The sequence below is a fragment of the Bos javanicus genome, chromosome 5, assembly GCF_032452875.1.
Source record: "Bos javanicus breed banteng chromosome 5, ARS-OSU_banteng_1.0, whole genome shotgun sequence".
Taxonomy (NCBI): Eukaryota; Metazoa; Chordata; class Mammalia; order Artiodactyla; family Bovidae; genus Bos; species Bos javanicus.
Genome location: NC_083872.1, coordinates 86,179,521 through 86,191,850, shown reverse-complemented (window position 1 = coordinate 86,191,850; position 12,330 = coordinate 86,179,521). Strand labels below are relative to the sequence as shown.

At 41.0% G+C, this 12,330-nt stretch overlaps 1 protein-coding gene across 6 annotated transcripts in view; it reads right to left on the bottom strand.

The window, feature by feature from the left end:
- The window catches only part of SOX5 (SRY-box transcription factor 5), a 1,175,689-nt gene that overhangs the window by 954,702 nt on the left and 208,657 nt on the right, over window positions 1-12,330 (bottom strand). For 4 of the 6 annotated variants that reach the window (XM_061417628.1, XM_061417625.1, XM_061417627.1 and 1 more), the window contains exon 3: window positions 3,227-3,303. The exons of 1 other annotated variant lie outside the window; for it this stretch is intronic. The gene's annotated coding sequence lies outside the window, so the exon portion shown is untranslated. Of the gene's footprint in view, window positions 1-3,226; window positions 3,322-12,330 lie in introns of all 6 variants that reach the window. One more of the 6 variants, XM_061417626.1, reaches the window with a different exon arrangement.

The following is a 12,330-nucleotide window of genomic DNA, read 5'->3' as shown; positions in this document are numbered from 1 at the left end:
ATGGACATGAGTTTGGGTGAACTCCAGGAGTTGGTGATGGACAGGGAGGCCTGGCATGCTGCAATTCACGGGGTTGCAAAGAGTTGGACACAACTGAGCGACTGAACTGAATTGAGTATACACAAAATTAAATTTTGTTCCTTTATTCAGGAAATGCCAGAAACAACAAATTTTCCTATACGACTATGGATATCAATGTTGGGTTTTGAGGGGTATTTTGGTTCTAAACAGAGAAGGCAATGACACCCCACTCCAGTACTCTTGCCTGGCAAATCCCATGGACGGAGGGCCTGGTGGGCTGTAGTCCACGGGGTCGCTAAGAGTCAGACACGATTGAGCGACTTCACTTTGGTTCTAAAAGGTATTGATTCAATGTCACTTTCAGAATATCTTAACCTGGAGTCTATATATTGCTATTAAATCTATAGGTTTTGGGAATTATATGTAAAATTTCATGTAATTATATGAATTATATGTAAAATATACACATCATTGTGATTTTTCCTACAGCCAATCATTCTTTTTGACTACCTAGCATCCATGCACCCTCTTTCTGTGAACAGGACCCCATTTTCCTCTGGAATTCAACCTTAATGGCTAATTCATGGAAAATGATGAAGCTGACTGTATCTCCTCCTCCAAGAGAGATGATGATGTTGTTTAGAGGCTAAGTCGTTTCTGACTCTGTAACCCCATGGACTGTAACCCAGCAGGCTCCTCTGTCCATGGGATTCTCCCAACAAGAATACTGGAGTGGTTGTCATTTCCTTCTCCAGGGGATCTTCCCAATCCAGGGATCAGATTGGGAAGATCCCCATTGGCAGGCAGATTCTTTACCCCTGAGCCACCAGGGAAGCCCAACAGAGATGCACAGGATGACTGTGTGATCTAACCAACGCAAATTAGTACAAACAGATTTTGATAGGTCTTCTGGGAAAAAGTCTCTCTTTTTTCTGTTTGATCTGAAGCCTGCGAGGATGTTATAGCTGAAGCTATGCTGCTGCCACCATCCTGCTACCAAATGAAGCCAGAGACTGGGGCTACACTAGTGGAAGGTCAGAGATAGAGAAAACATGAGTCTTGTTTACAGTATTTTAATCTAGAAGTTAGTTCTGTGCCTATATTTTCTTTCATTTCTGTAGGAAACACAATAATTTATTTTTTAACTATGAAAGTGTGGTAACATATTTATAAATAGATTTTCTATACTTTAATAAATAACACACACACATGCACATTCATACCATCTCACTCCACATATTAGCATAGCTGACTTCTTCAACTTAAATGTTACTGGCCTTTTCTGACCTTTTCAACCTAAGGTAAATTCCCCGCTCTGTCTTCTTCATTCTGTTCATCCTACCTGTCAAACACCTATTGTCATATACCTAACTATTGTCATATACCATATATGTGCCATATACTAGTTCTAATTCTGGTACACAGGAATTCGGTCAGTTTTCCAGTCCTTTTTCAGTCAAAGTTTGCACAGTGCAAGATTACTTCTCAGGAGATGGAGACAGGGAGAGAAAAAAGAGAGAGACAGAGAGAGACAGACAGACTGAGAGAGACAGACAGACAGAGACACACAGACAGTGAGGGAACAAGGGGAACAAGATTTTAAAAACTGAAGGTTCAAGTAGAGAGCCATGTAGTAAGTTTCATCAATGATGGAACAAATCAAAATTCTGATTACACACATACAAGAAAATACATTTAAGCAAATATCTATAGCATAGATCAGGAGGAAAAGATTTTCATGCATTTTGATCTCCATTTCAACCAAACTTAGCTGACATAATTATGGAGCCCCTCAAAGTAACTGCTGGGGTTTAGCTGGGGTTTACCACTTCCTTTGAACTGGCTCTATAAATGCCAAGAGTGAGTATTTTAGATTAAATGAATAGATTAATAAACATCTTTGGCATATCCATTATTAAGGTTGATTTATGTTCTCTTGCCAGCAGTAATTCAAGAAAACGCCATGCTATTCAAAAGACACTGCACATCATTCTCACTACTTTGCCAACGTTATGACACCATGCGAGTGCGACAATATCTATATTCTTTCACCGAACTAAGTATACACAAAAGCTGATAGATATTAAACCACTTAAAGTTTGCATGGGCATCAGCACAGGAACCACTCATATTTATAACTCTGATAAACGGCCTTTCATTTATAAATTTATAGTGTATCCATAATTTCTTTAGGGAACCAAGAGGTTCATTCAAAAAATTGCCACAGCATTTATCTATCTAAAGATGATAGATATGGTTTATGAAATTAAATGCTTTTAAAAATTAAAATGATATTGCTAAGAAAAAGGACATGTTCTTTTCTGGTTTGCTTACATTTTTAGATGATCACAACTGCACTCTCAGCACTTACAATATTTAATCTAAATAGAATATTAATATATTTATTAAATACACCCAAATATATTGTTGTTAGGATTGTGAGGCATCAGTATGAACTACTGGGCATCAAGTTCACTTAAATTTATTATTTTATTTTCTAATGCCATTCCTCTGCAGTAACCTTATGAAATATATAAAGTATCATTAGAATATAATATTTCTTATTTAGATTTAGTACTAATTACTAATTACTGTATTTAGTTTTTCAGAACTACTCCCAGCAAACTTCATGGCTTATTGTAAGCATAGACTATTAAAACTATAACAAATAAAATTACTTAAATAAAATGTATATTTGCCAAACATCAATGTTAGCTAAATAAGGAGTCCTATTTTTAATCCCAATATACACTTTGTTCAGTTGGAGAAATCAATGAAGGAGAAGATGAAAGATAACAATTAGCACTAAAGTAACCAAGAGGAAAACAGAGTAGTCAAGGTTCTAAGTACAAAAAGGCAATGTACCTCGTTACTACTCGTGATTCATTTGGCATCATTTACTACCATGAGTAGGTAACACACACAAATCTCTGCTTTGGTTTTTTCTAGAGTCATTTGCTTCTTTTTAATCTATCCTATTATTATAGAATCTACCAAAGAGTGAACCTTAATTATTTGATTTGGCTACGTGAACAATAATCTCCAAATTGCAACTTTCTTTAGCATTAGCTCATCCACTCCAAAAAAATTGTTTCAAATGCTTGCAAAATTTCTATGCAACATATTTCTTACATACTGAGTGCTCTGTATTCTGCTTTAAAAACAGATAATAATCAAAATAAGAAAAAACAAGCAGTTTACCTACCCCTGTGGACCGCTAGCTCCTTGTTGGCAGGAACATCCTTATCATCATCTTTGGGTCACAGGTGGCCAGCACAGCACCTGAGATACAATGTATACCTGTAAATGTGTTTGAAATAATTAAATGATACAGTGGTGACTAGAATCCACTTGGATGGTATGAATTCAATAAAGCAACCAATCTATCTACCTAACCTTTTCCTCTATATCCTATATTATTAAAATTTCAATATATAAGAACATTATGAGTATATGAGCAGTATATATTATTAAAGTAGCAGTATGAATGAGCATACATACTTCATGTATATACATATATATGTATGTATGTATGAATGTATATATCCATGAGAGCTGGACTATAAAGAAGGCTGAGTGCCAAAGAATTGATGCTTTTGAACTGTGGTGCTGGAGAAGATTCTTGAGAGTCCCGTGGACTGCAAATAGATCAAAGCAGTCAAACCCAAAGGAAATCAGTTCTGAATATTCACTGGAAGGACTGATACTGAAGCTGAAGTTCCAATACTTTGGCCACCTGATGTGAAGAGCTGACTCACTGGAAAAGACTCTTGAGATTGGGAAAGATTAAGGACAGAAGGAGAAGAGGGTATCAGAGGATGAGATGATTGAATGGACATAAACTTGGGCAAACTCCGGGACATGGTGAGGGACACAGAAGCCTGACGTGCTGTAGTCCATGGGGTCACAAAGAGTTGGACACAACTTGGTGACTGAACAACAACATATATTCTTAGGGCTTCCAGGGTGCCTCAGTGGTTAAAGAATCCGCCTGCCAGCTAGGCAGAAGCAGGAGACTCGGGTTAGATCCCTTGGTCAGGAAGATCCCCTGGAGGAGGAAATGGCAACCCAGGCCAATATTCTTGCCTGTAAAATCCTATGGACAAAGAAGCCTGATGAGCTATGGTCCATGGGGCTACAAAGAGTCAGACATGACGGAGTGACTGAAAAAGTGAAAGTGAAAGTGAAAGTCGCTCAGCCCTGTCTGACTTGTTGCAACCCTATAGACTGTAGCCTGCCTGGCTCCTCTGTCCATGGAATTCTCCAGGCAAGAATACTGGAGCAGGTAAGCTGTTCCCTTCTTCAGGGGATCTTCCCAACCCAGGAATCAAACCCAGGTCTCCTGCATTACAGGCAGATCCTTTACTGTTTGAGCCACCAGGGAAATTATGCATGCATATATTCATATACGTTTGAATGATAACTTTATCCTGAAAATTCAATTCTCAAAAATAATTGCTTCTAAATGCTTTGTTGTAGTTGTTTAGTTGCTAAGTCTCATCCAACTCTTTTTGACCCCACGGACTATAGCCTGCCAGTCTCCTCTGTTCTGGGATCTCCCAGGCAAAAATACTGGAGTGTCTTGCCATTTCCTCCTCCAGGCGATTCTCAACCCAGGGATTGAACCGGAGTCTCCTGTGACTCCTGCATTGGCAGGCGGATTTTTTACCATGAGTCACCAGGGAAGCTCCTTCTAAATACTTATTCCATTACATATTCTTATTGTCTCTGGTTTCAGTAGAGGCCATACAATCCAGTGTTTGAGATCATGTACATCAGACTTATGCTGACACATGTTCCAACAACACAAGAGAAGACTCTACACATGGACATCACCAGATGGTCAACACTGAAATCAGATTGATTATATTCTTTCCAGCCAAAGATGGAAAAGCTCTATACAGTCAGCAAAAACAAGACCAGAAGCTGATTGTGGCTCAGATCATGAACTCCTTATTGCCAAATTCAGACTTAAATTGAAGAAAGTAGGGAAACCCACTACACCATTCAATTATGACCTAAATCAAATCCCTAACGATTATACAGTGAAAGTGAGAAATAGATTTAAGGGACTAGATCTGATAGACAGAGTGCCAAGAACTATGGATGGAGGTTTGTGACATTGTACAGTAGACAGGGATTAAGACCATCCCCAAGAAAAAGAAATGCAAAAAAGCAAAATAGCTGTCTGAGGAGGCCTTACAAATAGCTGTGAAAAGAAGAGAAGTGAAAAGCAAAGGAGAAAAGGAAAGATATACCCATCTGAACGCAGATGCTAGTCCAAAGAATAGCAAGGAGAGATAAGAAAGCATTCCTCAGTGATCAGTGCAAAGAAATAGAGGAAAACAATAGAATGGGAAAGACTAGAGATCTCTTCAAGAAAATCAGAGATACCAAGGGAAGATTTCATGCAAAGATGGGCTCAATAAAGGACAGAAATGGTTTGGACTTAGCAGAGGCAGAAGATAGTAAGAAGAGATGGCAAGAATACACAGAAGAACTGTACAAAAAGATCTTCATGACCCAAAAAATCATGATGGTGTGATGCCTCACCTAGAGCCAGATGCCCTGGAATGTGAAGTCAAGTGGGCCTTAGGAAGCACCACTACAAACAAAGCTAGTGGAGGTGATGGAATTCTAGTTGAGATATTTCAAACCCTAAAAGATGATGCTGTGAAAGTGCTGTGCTCAATATGCCAGCAAATCTGGAAAACTCAGCAGTGGTCACAGGACTGGAAAAGGTCAGTTTTCATTCCAATCCCTAAGAAAGGCAATGCCAAAGAATGTTCAAACTACCACACAATTGCAGTCATCTCACAGGCTAGTAAAGTAATGCTCAAAATTCTCCCAGCCAGGCTTCAGCAGTATGTGAACTGTGAACTTCCAGATGTTCAAGATGGATTTAGAAAAGGCAGAGGAACCAGAGATCAAATTGCCAGCATCCACTGGATCATTGAAAAAGCAAGAGAGTTCCAGAAAAACATCTACTTCTGCTTTATTGATAACGCCAAATCCTTTGACTGTGTGGATCACAATAAACTGTGGAAAATTCTGAAAGAGATGGACATACCAGACCACCTGACCTGCCTCTTGAGAAATCTGTATGCAGGTCAGGATGCAACAGTTGGAACTGGACATGGAACAACAGACTGGTTCCAAATAGGAAAAGGAGTACGTCAAGGTTGTATATTGTCACCCTGCTTATTTAACTTATATGCAGAGTACATCATGAGAAACACTGGGCTGGAAGAAACACAAGATGGAATCAAGATTGCTAGGAGAAATATCAATAACCTCAGATATGCAGATGACACCACCCTTATGGAAGAAAGTGAAGAAGAACTAAAGAGCCTCTTGATGAAAGCGAAAGAAGAGAGTGAAAAAGTTGGATTAAAGCTCAACATTCTGAGAACTAAGATCATGGCATTCCATCCCACCACTTCATGGCAAACAGATGGAGAAATAGTGGGAACAGTGGCAGACTTTATTTTGGGGGGCTCCAAAATCACTGCAGATGGTGATTGCTGCCATGAAATTAAAAGACTCTTACCCCTTGGGAGAAAAGTTATGACCAACCTAAACAAAAAGCAGAGACATTACTTTGCCAACAAAGGTGGACTCCTTGGACTGCAAGGAGATCCAACCAATCAATCCTAAAGGAAACCATTCCTAAATATTCATTGGAAGGACTGATGTTGAAGCTGAGACTCCAATACTATGGCCACCTGATGCAAAGAGCTGACTCATGTGAAGAGACCCTGATGCTAGGAAAGACTGAATGCGAGAGAAGGGGAGGAAAGAGGTTGAGATGGTTGTATGGCATCACTGACTCAATGGACATCAGTTTGAGTAAACTCTGGAAGTTGGTGATGGACAGGGAGGCCTGGTGTGCTGCAGCCCATGGTGTCACAAAGAGCTGGACAGGACTGAGTGACTGAACAGCACGGAGACCTGTTCAAATCTTGTTTCCACCATTGACTGTTTACAAGGTTTTGGATAAGGCACTAATCTTTCTAAATACAAGTTTGCCTTTAAAACAAAGACAATGTTAGTGACTTTTTAATGAGATTCAAAGAATCAAAAGAAACAATGCACACACACTGCCTGACACACAGAGAGCCCTCAAGAAGTAACATTAAAGTACTATTTGTATTCTCTCCTCCCCCCACCCCAACCCACCCCAGCCCTTATGAACAGCTAACTTCACCCACAGAGAGGGCCTTTGCCTTTGGCTATTAGGGAAGTGATCTCTAGGGCCTGAAAATGTCATGTAGGACAGTAATGTCTTTGTTTGCCTGAGGGATTTGGCCATGGGGTCTCTCAGGTGACGCTAGTGGTAAAGAACCTGCCTGCCAATGCAGGAGACCCAAGAGACACAGGTTTGATTCCTGAGTTGGGAAGATGCCCTGGAAGAAGAAAGGACAACCCACTCTATTCTTACCTGGAAAATTCCATGCACAGTGGAGCCTGGCGAGCTTTAGTCCATGGGGTCGTGAAGAGTGAGACACAACTGAGCGACTAAGCATAAAATAGTCTAATAGTGTGATTCTATGATGAGAGTCGTGGGTCATGTGGTATCAATTTTGCCTCCAAAACTACTTGGAGACTGAAGGTATTAGCCCAGCACTGATGTCCATAGACTATCAGCCCCACGAGAGGTATGTGATCAAATCCCAGTAAAAACTCTGGACACCAAAGGCTCAATGAGTTTCTGTACTTGGCAATGCTCCATGCATACTGTCACATGTCAACGCTGTGAGAGTAATACATCCTGCCTCCAGAGGGCAGGACAACGAAAGCTCTGTGGTTGGGTCTCCTAGCCTCAGATTCAGCATTTATATACTGCTTTTCCTTGGCTGTATCTTCTCCCTGTAATAAGCTGTAACCATGACTATAACAGCTTTCACTGAGTTCTGTGAGTACTTCCAGAGAGTTTTCAAACCTGAGTGTGGTTTTGGAAAATCCTCAAACGTGCATTTGGTGTCAAAAATGAGGGTGGTCCTGTGTGGAGGACTCCTTGGAACTCTGTAGCTGACTAAATGTACGGTTGGTTAAACTCTCACATGTTCTTTCTTTAGATCTAGAAAGCCCCAAAGCTTTGAAAGATATCTTATTTTATTACTCAAGTAAACTTAACAAAACCCCCATTTAACAGTGAAAATCACTTTAAATTGATGGAGTTTATGTATAGATTGTATGTTGGTTTATTTTTCCATGTATAAACAATAAAATCCTACTCCAGTAATAGACAGAGAAATATTCTGTTTGTTTTAGTTACATAAACAGCAATACTATTTAGAAATAAAGGAGTCCCATACGAGTAAAATTTCTAAAGATCAGTAATAGTAGCTCTGTTAAGTTCAGATATTAGAAAGTTAACTCAAGAGGTACACTGGTTTTCAAACAAAATATTAATTAAATCACATGCTCTTTTTGCATCTCCTAAACACAGTACTCAAGAGGCTATTTACAATCTTTTTTTTTTTTTCCCAAATGTCAGTTTGGTAGGCAGAATTTTTAAATGGTCCCCAAATTCCCCTCAACTTGTGAACACATTTCTTGGCACAACATCCAGAATTGTGAATATGATGGGTTTTATTACCACGAATAGGTTGTATTATGTAACACAGTTGACTGTAAAACAGGGAGATTATCTGCATGGGTCTAACCTAGTCACATAAATCTTTTAAATCTTGGTCTAGAGGGACTTCCCTGGTAGCCCAGTGGTTACAAATCCACCTTCCAGTGCAGGGGACATGGGTTTGATTCCTGATCAGGGAATGAGGATCCCACATACTATGGGGCAACTAAGCCCATGCAAACCACAACTAGAGAAGTCCGCTTGCTGCAACGAGAGAGTCCTGCGTTTCTACTGCAGGAACTGAGGATTCTGTATGTATTCTATTGACTGCTCTTCAGTCCTTTACTCTGAAAACAGTATCAGTTATGTGCTAGGTTTTGTTAACCATATAAATCCCAGTTACTATTACCAATACTGAAAAATCATAGACGCACTCTGAATAAGAAACCCCAAAAAAGGTACTACGTCATATGCTACAGACTGAATATTTGTGTCCTTCCCAAAACTCATATGGTGAAATCTAATATCCAATGTAACAGTATTAGGAAGTAGGGCTTCGGAGAGGTGCTTAGTTCATGAGAGTAGAACCATCATGAATGGGGTTAGTAATCTTATGGAAGATACTCCGAAGAGCTCCCCATCTGTCTCTTTCCACCAGATGAGGGCACAGTGAAAAGAGAAACACTTAGGAAGCAGGCTCCCACCAGAAACTAACTGTGCTGGCGCCATAATCATGGGCTTCCCAACCTACGAAGTGTGAGAAATAAATTTCTGTTGTGTTAAGCCACCCAGCTTATGATATTTTTGTTATAGCACCCCATATGGACTAAGACAAAAATGTATACATTGTCTTTTCAATAGATCATTTGGAAAACTCAACTATCTCCTATATGGAAGGTGTTGAGAAGGTAACTCTTAAATATGCTGTGAATTATCTCCAAATTTTCTTGGGCCATTTTAAGGGTAGGAGTAGGCAGTGACTGTACCTTCTTGAGGCTTATGTGGGAAACCAACATATGTTCAGTGCAGAAGACACAGAATCTCTAAGTATCTGAAGTGAGATTGGGGGTCACTTAAAAAGACTCTCAGAGTCTTTGTAAAACATGCTACTACAATTGGTCCCTGTCTCACTCCCTTCTTATTCATTTACTATAACGCTGCCACATTATTTTTTATAAAACACAAATCTTATGTTGTACCTTTACTGAAAATGAACAATTTCAATTGTCTTCAAGATAAAGGCATTATTTCACAAATACATTAAATATTTTAGGGTTTCTCTGATGGCTCAGACAGTAAAGAATCTGCCCACAATGCAGGAGACCTAGGTTCAATTCCTGGGTTGGGAAGATCCCCTAGAGGAGGGTACGGCTACCCACTCCAGTATTCTTGCCTGGAAAATCCCATGGACAGCCTGGCAGGCTACAGTCCATGGGGTTGCAAAGAGTTGGACATGACTGAGCATCTGAGCACTCACTCAGATTATGAATGGTTAGGTCCTCTTGGGCGAAGCTCACAGTAGACCTAATCCCTTCTGTGTAGCAGAATCTACAGAATATATACCCCATGAAGGGAGAGTGTTCTAAATTGAGAGCAGGAACCAGGCTTGGAAGATATGTGCTATCCACATATCTTAGGTCTGCTGTGTGATAACGACTCCTTTCTCTCGAACCCTCTACCTCAGTTATGAGCTCCTGGGCACTCAGCCCAGAGGTGACCCTCCAGGATGCAACCTAGGAGATCAGACACTAGTTAGAATACAGGGGCTGTTAATCAGCTTACTTGGAGAAGGCAATGGCACCCCACTCCAGTACTCTTGCCTGGAAAATCCCATGGGCGGAGGAGGCTGGTGGGCTGCAATCCGTGGGGTTGCAAAGAGTCAGACTCGACTGAGTGACTTCACTTTCACTTTTCACTTTCATGCATTGGAGAAGGAAATGGCAACCCACTCCAGCGTTCGTGCCTGGAGAATCCCAGGGACAGGGGAGCCTGGTGGGCTGCCATCTATGGGGTCGCACAGAGTCGGACACGACTGAAGTGACTTAGCAGCAATCAGCTTACTTAGTGAGACCACAATCTTGAATGAGAAAATTTGAAAGTGAAAAGCAGCTTCAAGATTTTCAAAACATTTCCAGTGAAAATGTAAAAGCAAAATGTAGATGCTAAGGAAAGAGAGACAGTATGGGAACTCTCGTGCATCTAGAGAGGGAGAGAAGAGACCTCATGAGCAAGGAGAGAGATAGAGCTCAGAGGGGGCCCAGGCTCTCCTGTGTCATGGTATCTAACCTATAAGGAGGTGGGGCTGGAGAATATCAGCTGGACAAAAGGCACCCAAGGGTCTATGGGCTGTCGGTCCTCTTTCACGGACATTACTTGCTGGGGAGGGGACAGGAGTGGACACAAGCCTCTCAGGAAATCCCTCTTGTAAGTCTTACAGCCATCGAACCTGGTGAGGGAGAAATGGAAAAACAGAGGCTGTAGGAGCAAGGAGCCTCAAAATGTCTGTGCTGTGGTCCATCTTCCCCAGTCCCAACACACACGGGCACACGCACAACACAGAGGAGGAAGGGGAAAGGAAGAGGAACCTCAAGTTGAAGGCCACGGGAGGCCCGCAGCAGCTGCTCCAGCTCATATCCAGGTGGGGCTAATTGCATCAGCAAGGACAGAGGCCCACAATGGCCGAGGGAAGATGCCAAGAAGGATACAGGGGACAATGCCAGGGCCAGCATGCATACATGTGACCATGTGATGCTCCACACTCCCGTACCAGCTGCAATGATACACAAATTCCCCAAGGATTTGTTGTTGTTTTTTCAGTGGGGCTGGAGTTGGGTGGCAGCCGAAGGCACAGATGTGAGCAGTCATGCTTCCTGGGGTCATGTTAGTACAGGGTTTCCATCTGAGAGGACTGTGGCCTTATATTTTATATCCATGGTGCCCCTCTCACCCTACCCCGCACCTGGGCCTGGACAGGGAAACAAAGACACAAATTAACAAACGGATGATTTGATAGTAAAGACACTGAGTTATTTTATGCTATTTCAAGTTGGCTTTTTATTACCTTTAAATCTGCACAGTAGGGTTGGGACTCAGGAGCAAGAATACATTATGAGAACAGCTCCATTTTCTTTGTATATTAGAGTAGAAATGATAAATTTTGACCCAATTAGATGTGTCCCAAAATTATTACAATATCATATCATATCATTTTCCTATTTGTGTGTCAGTTGCTCAGTCACGTCCAACTCTTTGCTACCCCATGTACTGTAGATCTCTCGGCTCCTCTGTCCATGGAAATCTTTAGGCAAGAACACTGGAGTGGGTTGCCATTCCCTTCTCCAGGGGATTTTTCCCAACCCAGGGATCTAACTGGGGTCTCCTGCATTGCAGGTAGATTCTCTACTATCTGAGCCACCAGGGAAGCCCATTTCCTTATTTAAATTACTCAAATTGCCATAAAAATCTTTTTTTTCTTTATACCTTCTCGAAGAAAATCCACTTATTCACATACTGTTGAAAGTTTCATGTTAGCTCACTCAACAAACAAAGCAACCAAGAACATCACTTTTTTAAGGGTTGGTAAGAAAGATGACCACTTAAACTCCCCTGTCAGCCCCAAGCATCTTTCCCAAGTATCCTCTTGAGAACTCTGCCAAAAAGACACATGATCTAAAATCTTAAATTGCTAAAATCTGAAATATTAGGGTAATTTCCATCATTTAAACCCT